The 12,546-nt window shown below is 38.6% G+C and overlaps 1 pseudogene; it reads left to right on the forward strand.

The window, feature by feature from the left end:
• The first annotated feature begins 10,890 nt into the window (after window positions 1-10,890).
• Window positions 10,891-12,296, forward strand: LOC102434679 (annotated as a pseudogene).
• The last annotated feature ends 250 nt before the right edge of the window (window positions 12,297-12,546 follow it).

Below are 12,546 nucleotides of genomic sequence, written 5' to 3' on the forward strand. Positions count from 1 at the left end.
TCCTCTGATTTTGCAGAATAGCCTGTCCTCAACTGTCCACTCCAAGACAAAAGCCTAGCTAGTAAAATGAAAACTGAACAATACCCTTAGAAGTTCAGAATACTATCTCACTGCTTTATCACAGCCACCAAACAAAACCTGTCTGCCTGAGTCTTAAACTTTCTGTCCTGGGTATATCCAGTTCTTTATTGAATTACTTCTGCCAGGGAAATGCTGCTTTATAATAGTTGAAACCACAGGACATGTGAATCCTAGATGCACTTCTATGCATTGATTTCTATGCTAATCAATCTTCATTCTGGCAGTTCATCTTGCAGCATATGCTTCTATTTCAGAAAACGCTTGAATTATGGAACGTGCTTCTTAAAGAAGACATAACAATTAACCTCAGTTGTTTAAATTTTATTCACATAGCAAAAATATAATTTGGTCTACAAAATACTTTATTTTATAGTGCCTTTGAAAGCCAGTAATATTGGTTAGTTTAGCTGTATCTTCGTGGGTGACTAAATTTAACAGAATTTTGGAGAAAGAAACAACCAACCTCAATTAAAATAATGGCATTTAAATACTCCAGAATTTTTAACTACATGAAAGCTGAGTATTCATAGCTTGACTGAGCAGGTGAAGTGAGGCTGTGGATGGATTGAGACCTAAGCAAAGACCAATGGGAACAGGAGCTGAGAGATAGCTCTGGCTAATAGCACAGGTTCAACTGGACAGCAAAGGCATGGGTTCTGGATTGTGAAACTCAGTTACAGCTCAAGCACCAGCATTCTCCCAAATCAGTCAGATACTGGAGTATCCTGACAATGAACAGAACAGAAGGATAAGATGTCAGAATAAACATCAGGTCAGGTATCTACCTGATGAGAGGCAAATTCCTGTGTTCAGGATCTATTACTGTAGATCAAAAGCATGTAGTGTCTGTCCCGGTGTGTGTGATGTGTACTGTGTGCAGTGTGCACTTGTAAAATGGTATTCATATGTGTATAAGTAGGGAGTGGTATGCATGTATTTGTAAGGTAGTCATATGTGTGTGTAGTATGCATTTGTATGTGGGTGTGTGGTGTGGTGTGTAGCATGCATATGTGTGTGACTGTGTGGTTTACATGCATGTGTGTATGGGGGTATACATGTGGAGTGAGTGTTTGTGTGTGTGTGTGTATCTAAGTGTCTTAGTTACTACAGATTATTATATGTTGCCACAGAATTAAACTTGATTCTAAGAAATAAGGAAATCTAGTAGTAAATACCTCCTAAACAAGATCAGCAAATTAAAACCATTGAAGACTTAACCCAGTAGTTGAATAGATAACTAAGAAGAATGGTTAGATTCCAACCTTACCTAACAAATATATAAGTTTATTGAAGCTCTTCTTTTCTGAAGCCCAAGTGGATGTGTGTAGTTTGGAATGGGAGGTCCTGAAAGAAGAGTGGATTCAGCTGTGGCAAGCAACTGCTGTAAACAGAAGAGGATGGGTTAATGCCTCTCATCTCATTCATCGAAGGCACAGCCAAATAAAGTTCCCATAGTCTGGACATCTCTAAAAATCCTCATGTTCTAAACTTCAGGCCCTATGATTCTGAGGTAAATATATCTAATATTATTTTGTGGGCATTTGGAAAAATTGACTTGCTGCATGAATAATATTTAGAACTTCCTAAGGTAGAAAAGTGAAGTGGACATAACTTCAGCTTATTAAGGCATTCCACTATTGCAGTGGAATCTGTCATCTTCCAGAAATGAACAATTATGAGCTCAGTTATCAAGAGTAACACAGGACATAAAGGGATGTTATTACAGATGAAGATATTGGCTCCCTTTTATATATCTTTTTTATTTTTGGTGAGAATATTTAAGTTTTATTCATTAGCAAATTTTAATTATATAATACAGCAACCATGTTACAAATTAGATCCTCAGAACCTTTTATTACCTACTAGAGGCCCAGTGCATGAAATTTGTGCACTGGAGGGGGGCGGTGTCCCTCAGAGGAGCCTGAACCCTCTCCAATCTGGAACCCGTTGGGAGATGTCCGACTGCCGGTTTAGGCCCGATCCCACAGGGCCTAAACCGGCAGTCGGACATCCTTCTCACAATCTGGGACTGCTGGCTCCCAACTGTTCACCTGCCTGCCTGCCTGCCTGATTGCCCTAACCAATTCTGCCTACAAGCCTGATCACCCCCTAACCACTCCCCTGCCAGCCTGATCTATGCCTAACTGCTCCCCTGCAGGACCGATTGCCCCCAACTTCCCTCCCCTGCCACCCGATCACCCCAACTTCCCTCCCTCCCTTGCAGGCCCGGTCTCCCCCAACTGCCCTCCCCTGCTGGCCTGATCGCCCACAACTGCCCTCCCCTGCTGGCCATCTTGTGGTGGCCATCTTGTGATGACATGGGTGTGGCCATCTTGTGACCACATGGGGGCAGCCATCTTGTGATGACTTGGGGGAGGCCATCTTGTGTGAGGATGTGATGGTCAATTTGCATATTACCTCTTTATTATATAGGATTGGTTCCAGTAATTAGTTGGTTTCCCTGCAAAACATATTTTCATGTTGCACTTGCTCAGTAACTAAGGCCAATACAAATAAATATTCTTATCAAAGGGTCTCAAAACAAAAGGCTACTAGGTACAAATGCAGCCCAAAAAATGGTGTAAAGCAAAGTAGTTTTACAGCTGAAACTTTATATCCTTTTATCAACCTCTACCTATTTTTTCCTCCCATCTCCAGCCCTTGATAACTACTTTTCAACTCTCTGTTTGTATGAGTTTAACTTTTTTTAGATTTCACATATAAATTATAGCATGCAGTCTTTGTCTGCTTTTTTTTCACTTAGCAGAATACCCTCAAGGTCCATTTGTGTTGTAGCAAATGACAGATGCCCTTTCTCATGACTGAAAACCATCCCAGTGTGTGTGTAACATCTACTTTATCCATTCTTCCATCCAGGTATACTTAAGATGTTTGCATATCTTAGCTATTGTGAATAATGCTATAAAAATGATGGGGTACTGATATTCTTTTGATGTCCTGTTTTCATGTCCTTTGGATGTATATCCAGAAATGGGATTGCTGAATCATTTAGTAGTTGTCTTTTTAATTTTTTGGTAAACTTCCACAGTATTTTTCACAGTGGCTGCCCAATCTACATTCCCACCAACATTGCACAAGTGTTTTCTTTTCTTCTCAGCCTCTCCAACACTTGTTATTTTTGTCTTTTTTTTTATTTATAATAGCCATTCTAACCAGTATGAGAGGTGATATATTTTGTATTGCATTTACCTAATGACTAGTGATGTGGAGCACTTTTGGATGAACTTGTTGAAAATTTGTATTCTTCTTTAGAAAAATGTGTGATCAGATCCTCTGTCCATTTTTTAAATTGGGTCATTTGTTTGTTTATTGCTTGTTTTTGCTCTTGAGTTGTGTGAGTTCTTTATATATTTTGGATATTAACCACTATCAGATGTATGATTTACAAAATTTTCTACCATTTTATAGGTTGCCTTTTCATTTTGTTGATTGTTTCCTGTGATGTGCAGATACCTTTTATTTTGATGTAGCCCAAGTTCTTTATTTATGTTGTGTTACCTTTGCTTTTGACGTCAAATCTAAAAAATCATTGCTAAGACTGACGTCAGAGTTTATCCCTATCTTTTTTTTTTAAGGAATTTTATGATGCCAGGTCTTATTTTCAAGTCTTTAATTAATTTTTGTGTGTGGTGTAAGACAGTGGTCTATTTTCATTATGTTGCATGTGGATATTCAATTTCCCCAGCACCATTTTTAAGAGACTATCCTTTCCCCATTGTATATAGTTGGTTCATTTGTTATAAATTAATTAACCACATATACATGGGTTTAGTTCTGGGCTGTTTATGCTGTTCCATTGGTTTATGTGTCTGTTTTTATAACAATGCCATACTATATTGATTATTATAACTTTGTAATAAAATTTGAAATCAGGGTATGTAAAGCTTTTAGATTTGTTCTTCTTTCTCAAAATGGCTTTGGCTATTCTAGGTCTTTTGTGGTTGCATATAAATTTTAAGATTGTTTTTTACATTTATGTAAAAAATGTCATTGGGATGCTGATAGGAATTGCACTGAATGTTTAGACTGCTTTGGGAATTATTAGCATTTTAACAGTATTAATCCCTTCAATCTATGAGCACAAAATATCTTTCTATATATTTGTGTCTTCTTAAATTTCTTTCTTCTATGTTTTATAGATTTAAGTATATAGACCTTTCACCTCTTTGATTAAATTTATTCCTAGGTGTTTTACTCTTTTTGATGGAATTATAAATGGGATTTTAAAAAAAATTTCACTTTCTGATGCTTTGTGGTTACTGCATAGATACTCAACTGGTTTTTACATAATGACTTTGTACTCTAAAACTTTACTGAATTTATTTATTAGTTTTAAAAGTTTTTGGTAGAGTCCTTTTTTAAGCCAGCTAGATATCAATAATAATTAACTAATCTAATAAAAAAAAGAAGAAATTCATATAATTTTTGCAAATTCCAGTGGGTCCACAACATGAAAAATAAGGCACAATATTATTTTCTTTTTAAAAAAATATATTTTATTGATTTTTTTACAGAGAGGAAGGGAGGGGGATAGAGAGTTAGAAACATCAATGAGAGAGAATCATCGATCAGCTGCCTCCTGCACACCTCCTACTGGGGATGTGCCCGCAACCAAGGTACATGCCCTTGACCGGAATTGAATCTGGGACCTTTCAATCCGCAGGCCGACACTCTATCCACTGAGCTAAACCGGTTAGGGCAAGGCACAATATTCTTAAGTAAAGAAATATACTATAACCTCATAAATTACTATATTCATTCAAGTTCATAAATTGTTAGACACTTTAAAATATGTTTCTTTTCATTGTGTTGTGGATTATTATATCTATTTTCAGATTTTATTTCCTCCCAAGAGTGTTAGACTTGCCATGTATCCCATTTGGGTAAAATTATTAAAATAACATATCTATGTTATGGGCTTGTAGGCTATTTAATAAGCATTTATTTATAGGTATAATACAAAATAACATTTAACAAATGAAAGCTTTTATGATTTAAATCAATGTATTGGTTTGCTTTTTTTCCATATGCCCATCCATACATTTTGACCTGAGTATAAAGACTAATGTTTCCTTTATATCAGTCTCTTTAATCCTGATTGTTTCTTTTTCTCTACTTTCAATTTTAACTGCTACTCTAGCAGGATTCTTCATTAAATTTGTTATGTTTCGGTTTAGTTTTTCAACCACAGTTAATACTCAAGATTTTTTTTATATTAGTTTCAGGTGCACACTCAGTATGTCTTGGTAAGACAAATACAGGGTTAATATAATGCAACAGGAACCCCTCTCATATTTTGGGAAGAGGAAGTAAAAGACTTTACAGTTCACTTCTCTGCCATTGTGTTATCTCTTTCTTCTATTCTGGTTTTACCTCCTTTCTAGCAGTCCCGTATATGGGATCTTTAATTATATGCTTCCTAATTGAAAGATTATTTAATGTTAATTTATATAGTACAAAGAAAGGAAATAGTAGGGTCTAGGTGGCTATTAAATTAGATACTATGCTAATCAATATAGAATTTGTCTAAGTTGTATTCTCTGCGACAAAACTGGCCAAATTGTGTTATAGGAACTGCAAAATGCTGTTAGAAATCAATCGTATTTAGTGGTGAAGTTGGTTTGGAAAACAATTCCAACTAGAGCCTGTCTTTGGGGGACATACTATTACTAAGGTTTTATAAAGTCCTATGCTGAAGAAATCTGATTAATCCCAGGTCTTCCACCTACCTGACCCTCTTTATGTAATTTCTGTTAATACTTGGTCCTGTCTTTATTTAATACCTATTAATAACCTGAAGATTGCTTTATAATGAACACACTTATACCTGTCTATCAATCATCTATTTTGTATTTGATTCTCTTTAATTTTTAAAAATTTTCAATAACTGTTGACATTTAATACTATTTTATATTAGTTTCAGATGTACAGCATAGTAGTAAAACATTTATATAATTTACAAAGTAATCCCCTCAATAAGTCTTCTATTCACCTGGCATCATCCATAGTTATTACTCAGCCATAAAAACAAATGAAATTCTAGCATTTGCCACAACATGGATGGACTTAAAGGGTATTGTGCTACATTAAATGTCAGTCAGAGATAGCCAGATACATATAATTTCACTTATATGTGCAATCTAAAGAATAAAATAATTGACAAACAGAAACAGATTCAAAGATACAGAAAACTGTTTGCCACATGGGAGGGAGCTTTAGGGTGGGGTGAAAAAGGTGAAGGGATTAAGAATTACAAATTGGTTGTTACAAGATAGTCATGGGAATATAAAATACACCATAGGGAATATAGTCAAAAGTCTTGTAATAACACACTTTTAAAATAATGGTATTTCTCATTCTCAAACTTTAATAATATTTCCTTGATTTAGGGGGAAGAGAATCAACCACTATTTTGATGTTCCTATATTTACTAGTATATAGTTCCTGGGTCCTATTTTTCTCCAGTTTGTTTGAAATCAGAGGAATAATAGAAGAAAATAAGGAAACACATGTGCTCAGTCACAGTGGGCTATTACAAGTCAGATTCGAGCCCAGCAAGGAGACGCTGCTTTGGAGGCTTGTGATGCAGGGAGAGAAGCAGCAAGTCAGCTCCGAGGAAGTGCCCACTGTGCTTTACTCTCCACACGGGCAGGGACGCCAAGGCTGAAAGCAATTAATGGCAGGAAAAGCTAGTCTCTGTGCCCAAGTTGTGCCAAGTTGTACAGTAGAAACTTTCACAAACAGTTCTGCATTTGGGGAAAGAATTGACGAAGAAACTCCTGCCTGTTCTGCTGGGGATTCTATCCTATGAAAACAATGTGAGAAGTTCTCCCTGAGCATTTCCAGATCTTAGCTGTTGTAAATGTGCAGCCCTTTTCCCTTTGCTCCCTTTGCTCCCTTTGCTCCCTTTGCAAGGAGAAGTAGTCATGAAATGGAGAGGACACTGATGAACTGAGCACCACTACAAGGCTGGCTTGACAGTGTGGCTTCCCGCTTCAGTTCTCTCTCTAATAGGTACCCAAGTTCTCACTGCAGTGACCTTGTTCATCTGTGTGGGTGGGGGAGCAGGTAGATAGTTGTCCTGTTTTGTTTGTTACTGAGAGTCAGCTCATTTGGGGTAAAGAGAGCAAGTACATTGAGAAGAAAAAAGTCCTCATTCTGTGTGCATTCACCTGCTCAAATAAAAATTTCAGTGTAATATCACACCCAAGGAGATCAACAGAAACAGTCTATACAAGAAAATATTGCACTTTTATTGCTAGCTTTGAAAACTCAATTCAGTGTGCTAACTATATTTCATAGGCTCTGCTCCATTCAGTGACTGGAGTTATCACTGAAGGTCTCATTTCCAAGATATCCAAATTAAACAACTCATTCTGGAGTGTGTTCCAATCTTCTCACATGCCTGCCTCTTTCTGCATCAGTAATGATGTTTCCTGGCCACCGCACAACAAAGTCTGCTTCTGAGCTCCAAGCCACTTCTCTCACATCTAAAAATATACGGCAACTCAAATGTCAACTAAACTTCAAGCTCAAAGGGATCATCTTTAAGTGACCTGAAATGTGGCAGTGTTTGTAAACAATAAAAACAAGACAAAGGCCATAAAATCTTTTTCCATATTGAGAATATATACTATATAGGCACGTTTTGTAGACAGTGTTTGATCATTCATTTATACATTCCACAAATATTCACTGAGTATTTAACAATATGGCTGCCCCTGACCCCCAATCCAGGCCTACATTACCCTATTGTCTGTGTCCATGGGTTATACATATATGCATACAAGTTCTTCTTCGTTGATCTCTTCCCACCCACGCATCCTCCCCCACTTTCCCTCTGAGATTCCTCAGGTTATTCTATGCTTCTGTGTCTCTGGATCTATTTTGTTTATCAGTTTATTTTGTTCAATAGATTCCACATATAAGTGAGATTATGTGATACTTATCTATCTACAACTGGATTATTTTGCTTAGCATAATACTCTCAAGGTCCCTCCATGCTGTCTCAAAGGGTAAGAAATCCTTCATTTTTACTGCTACAGAGTATTCCAGTGTGTAAATGTACCACAGCTTTTTTTATCCTTTCATCTACTGATGGGCACTTGGGCTGTTTCTAGATCTTAGCTATTGTAAATTGTGCTGCTATGAACATAGTGGTGAATATGTTCTGATTGCTGTTTCTGGCTTCTTAGGATATATTTCTAGAAGTGGGATCACTGGGTCAAAAGGCAGTTCCATTTTTAATATTTTGAGGAAACTCCACACGGTTTTCCACAGTAGCTGCGCCAGTCTGCATTCCCAGCAGCATGGTAGTAAGGTTCCCTTTTCTTCACAACCTCGCCAGCACTTGTTGTTTATTGATTTATTGATTATTGAAATTCTGGCAGGTATAAGCTGGTACCTCATTGTCATTTTAACAAGCTCCTTTGTTTAGGGGATTAAATATCCCAAATTTAGTGCCCTTGCAGTGGCCATGCCCATTCTGGCCAATGACCTGTTCCCAGTTGTGACTGACAGACAAGTACTTTCTGAGGTCACTCCAACTTCACTAGACATGCGTCTATCTGCCCTTTGTTAGACCCCCAGAGAGTGTAAAGCTGCAGCTTCTTGGTGAAGCTGCCCAAATGACATGCCTATAATATTTGGCCTTCCCTTTGCTTCTTTCTTGTTATTAATAACTAGGCTAATTACAATTGTATCAATACAACCAAGGTGAATACAGTTACAATAGAGCTTGAGCCAGGCAGTAGAGAACAGGCACAAAGTAGCAGGTAGCAGCCCCTTAGAGCATCCACACCAGTGGCACCTGGGCACTTTTTGTTGCCTCACTCTGGCCTCAGCACAGGTAGCTGCAGAAGTCACTGCTGCTCTTGAATCAGTGTCAACAATCCCAGGCCCCAAATTTAAATATTATAATGTAATGGAAAATAATGATCACTATTAATACAGCAATGGCAACCTCTGAGAACCTGTAGCCAATATTTCACATGGAACAGGATACCTGCTTTGGAAATTGCCAAATAAGGTCATCACCATTTGTTGGTTCAGCTATATGAAAGAAAATCCTATTTAGCCTAAAATTTGGGGCCAATTTACACATTGAGATAGAGAAAATATCCTTGTATATACTAATTTCTTGGTGAGATAACTTACTAAGAATGTTTCTGGAGAGTGACATTAAGACCACATCACTTATATTTCTAATCATGACAGTTCATTAGACTCAAGGGCCTTGTGATTGAAGAAGTGGCTCAACTACTTAATTAGTGAGTAATATAGAAGAAATGTATATATCAAGTCCTATTTCAATGGGTGCTATTTTTATTGCTGCCTCATTTTATATTTCATTTAAAGGAGACTGAATGCTCCATATAAAGATTGCATATGATAGTGGGAGGAACCAGTCTGAAAAGGAATCCGACTATCCCCTCCTGATACTAAGAGATGTGTCCCCAAGATTCCCAGGACTGCACCACAAGACCCATCCTGTTCTCCATCTGAGGCTTGGGACCTGCTACTTAGATAATCACAGCTGCTTTTATTGATCAGCATTAAGAGGAAAGTTGAATCAGAAGAAGGGAAAGAGATGAGTTCACAATGGGTGAAATAACCGGTGTGGAGAGTAAATGAGAGCTACATTTCCCAGTGCTGCAGCGCTTTTCAGTGCCTCCGCCTTTACACTAGTCAATACTGCATTTCATGTTTCTTAAGGAGGCATTTGCTCTAAAATGCTTTGAGCTGGCTCTGCTTCCACTCAGCTCAGCTGACCTTATTTTCAATGTCTTTAATAATTTTAATTTTTTTAAAAAACTGAAGTCATCAACTTTTATTTTCATGAGCTCTTTTATATGCAAATAATTTAGTTTTTCATGTAGTATGCTGTTCTCATATTTTGGATATTCTGTTTTGAGGATGATGCTTTTTTTTTTTGCCAGTTTTCCTATTTCCCTATGTTATCACTATTTTCTTGAGTATCACTTTTGCTGGCTATTTATCTTGATTATTTTCTTTCATATTTTAAGATTTACTTAAATATCTGGTGAGCCTTGATTTTTATTCATCTATTAAATGATATAGTAACACCTCAAAGCCAAGATTTAGGTTTCTAATACCATTCTCCAATAAAAGGAATCAGGGCTCCTTGGAGAATGGTATCCAGGGCTGGGTCAGGGAAACATCCTTAGGGCCAAACAATAAGAAAGAGCTCAAAACTAATTACAACCATCGGTTTATGTCAAAGGAATATAGGGTCAACTGAATGAGCTTACAGTGGCTAAGGGTATTTGAGCATTAAAATAACTAAGTATTGACTTATAACCTAAAGTGTGAAATAAATACCTATGAATGTATATGATATAAATTAAATAATTGAAATAATAAATAAGGAGAGGAAAAGATAAATGTTTCATGTAAAATAATTTAAAATAATTTATATGTCCTCTGCCCCCAAGGAATTGGAGTGACTTCTTCCAAAGAGAACAGCATTAATAAAAGGGAGAAGAGGTCAGTCCCTAGCCTCCACGCCTCCCCTCTGCCAGCACTCTGGTGCCACTTGGGCCCTAGGCGGCTGAAGGGACCGCGGTTCTGAGTGCTCTGCACAGCGGTTCCATGGGATCGGCGTGAGGCGTTCTGCACTCCAGGAACATTCCCACTGATGCACTGAGAGGACCCATCTTCCGTGGACTGGGAATTCCTGGAGAGCTGCGTTTGTGAACAGCTGGCAGGAATTTCCTAAGTCCCATCTCTTCATTTCTTTTGTGTTGCATTTCGGAACATCCAGAAACCATGAACACAAACAATGTTAGTAATGAAGAGTTTGGCTGCCATTTTCTCGATGAGGGCTTTACTGCCAAGGACATTCTGGACCAGAAAATTAATGAATTCTCTTCTTCCGATGATAAGGATGCCTTCTATGTTGCGGACGTGGGAGACATTCCAAAGAAACATCTGAGATGGCTAAAAGCTTTTTATCGGGTCACCCCATTATGCAGTCAAATGCAATGACTGCAGGACCATAGTGAAGACCCGAGCCGCCATCGGGATGGGATTGGACTGTGCCAGCAAGACTGAAATACAGTTGGTGCAGAATCTTGGGGTGTCTCCAGAGAGGATCACCTATGCAAACCCTTATAAACAAGCGTCTCAGATTAAATATGCTGCCAATAATGGAGTCCAGGTGATGACTTTCCATAGCAAAGTCAAACTGATGAAAGCTGCCAGGGCACATCCAAAGGCAAAGCTGGTTTTGCGGATTGCCACCGATGATTCCAAAGTGGTTTGTTGTCTCAGTGTTAAATTTGGTGCCAGGCTCAAGACCAGCAGGCTTCTTTTGGAACCGGCCAAGGTGCTAAACATTGATGTCATCAGTGTCAGCTTCCACGTGGGCAGTGGCTGTACCAACCCTGAGACCTTCGTGCAAGCCATCTCTGATGCGCACTGTGTCTTTGACATGAGGGCTGAGGTTTGTTTCAACATGTATCTGCTAAATATTGGTGATGGCTCTACTGGATCTGAGGATGCAAAGCTTAAGTTTGAGGAGATCACCAGTGTAATCAACCCAGCGCTGGACAAGTATTTTCCATCAGACTCGGGAGTGACACTTGTAGCTGAGCCAGGCAGGTACTATGTTGCATCAGCATTCACACTTGCAGTTACTATCATTGCCAAAAACTGGTCTTAAAGAACAAACAGGCTCTGATGATGAAGATGAGTTGAGCAAGAAAACCTTTATGTATTATGAGGATGGTAGAGTACATGGATCATGTAATCGCATCCTCTATGACTATGAGCACATGAAGCCCCTTCTGCAGAAGAGGCCCAAACCAGATGAGAAGTATTACTTATCCAGCATCTGGGGACCCATCTGTGATGGCCTCAATCGCATCTTTGAGCACTGTGGCTTGTCCGTGAGAGACTGGATGCTCTTTGAAAACATGGGTGCTTACACCATGGCTGCTGCTTCAACTTTTAATGAATTTCAGAGGCTGACTATCTACTATGTGATGTCAGGGCCGACATGGCAACTAATGCTGCAAGTCCAGAACCGAGACTTCCCACCTGAGTAAGAGGAGGATGCTGGTGCCCTGCCTGTGTCCTGTGCCTGGGAGAGTGGGATGGAGCGCCTACCGGCAGCCTGCATATCAGCTCGCATTAACGTAGAAGCCATTCTTGTAACTGTTATGCGAGTGTAGCTTGATTTAAGAGATTTGGAGGGACCATTAACTTAATGATGGCTAGTTTGAAATGTCTTTGTAAGTGGGGTTGGCACAGATGGAACAAGGTGGAAGGCCTAGGTGATGGGGTCACACTTATGTGTTCCTATGGAAACTATTTGAATTTTTGTTTTATATGTATTTTTATTCAATTCTTAAACGTGCTACTGGAGAACACCCCTCATCTGCCAGGCAAGCATTTGTAGCTTGTGCATTGGAAGAACTGGTC

Source organism: Myotis lucifugus, unplaced genomic scaffold (genome assembly GCF_000147115.1).
Source record: "Myotis lucifugus unplaced genomic scaffold, Myoluc2.0 scaffold_21, whole genome shotgun sequence".
Classification (NCBI taxonomy): Eukaryota; Metazoa; Chordata; class Mammalia; order Chiroptera; family Vespertilionidae; genus Myotis; species Myotis lucifugus.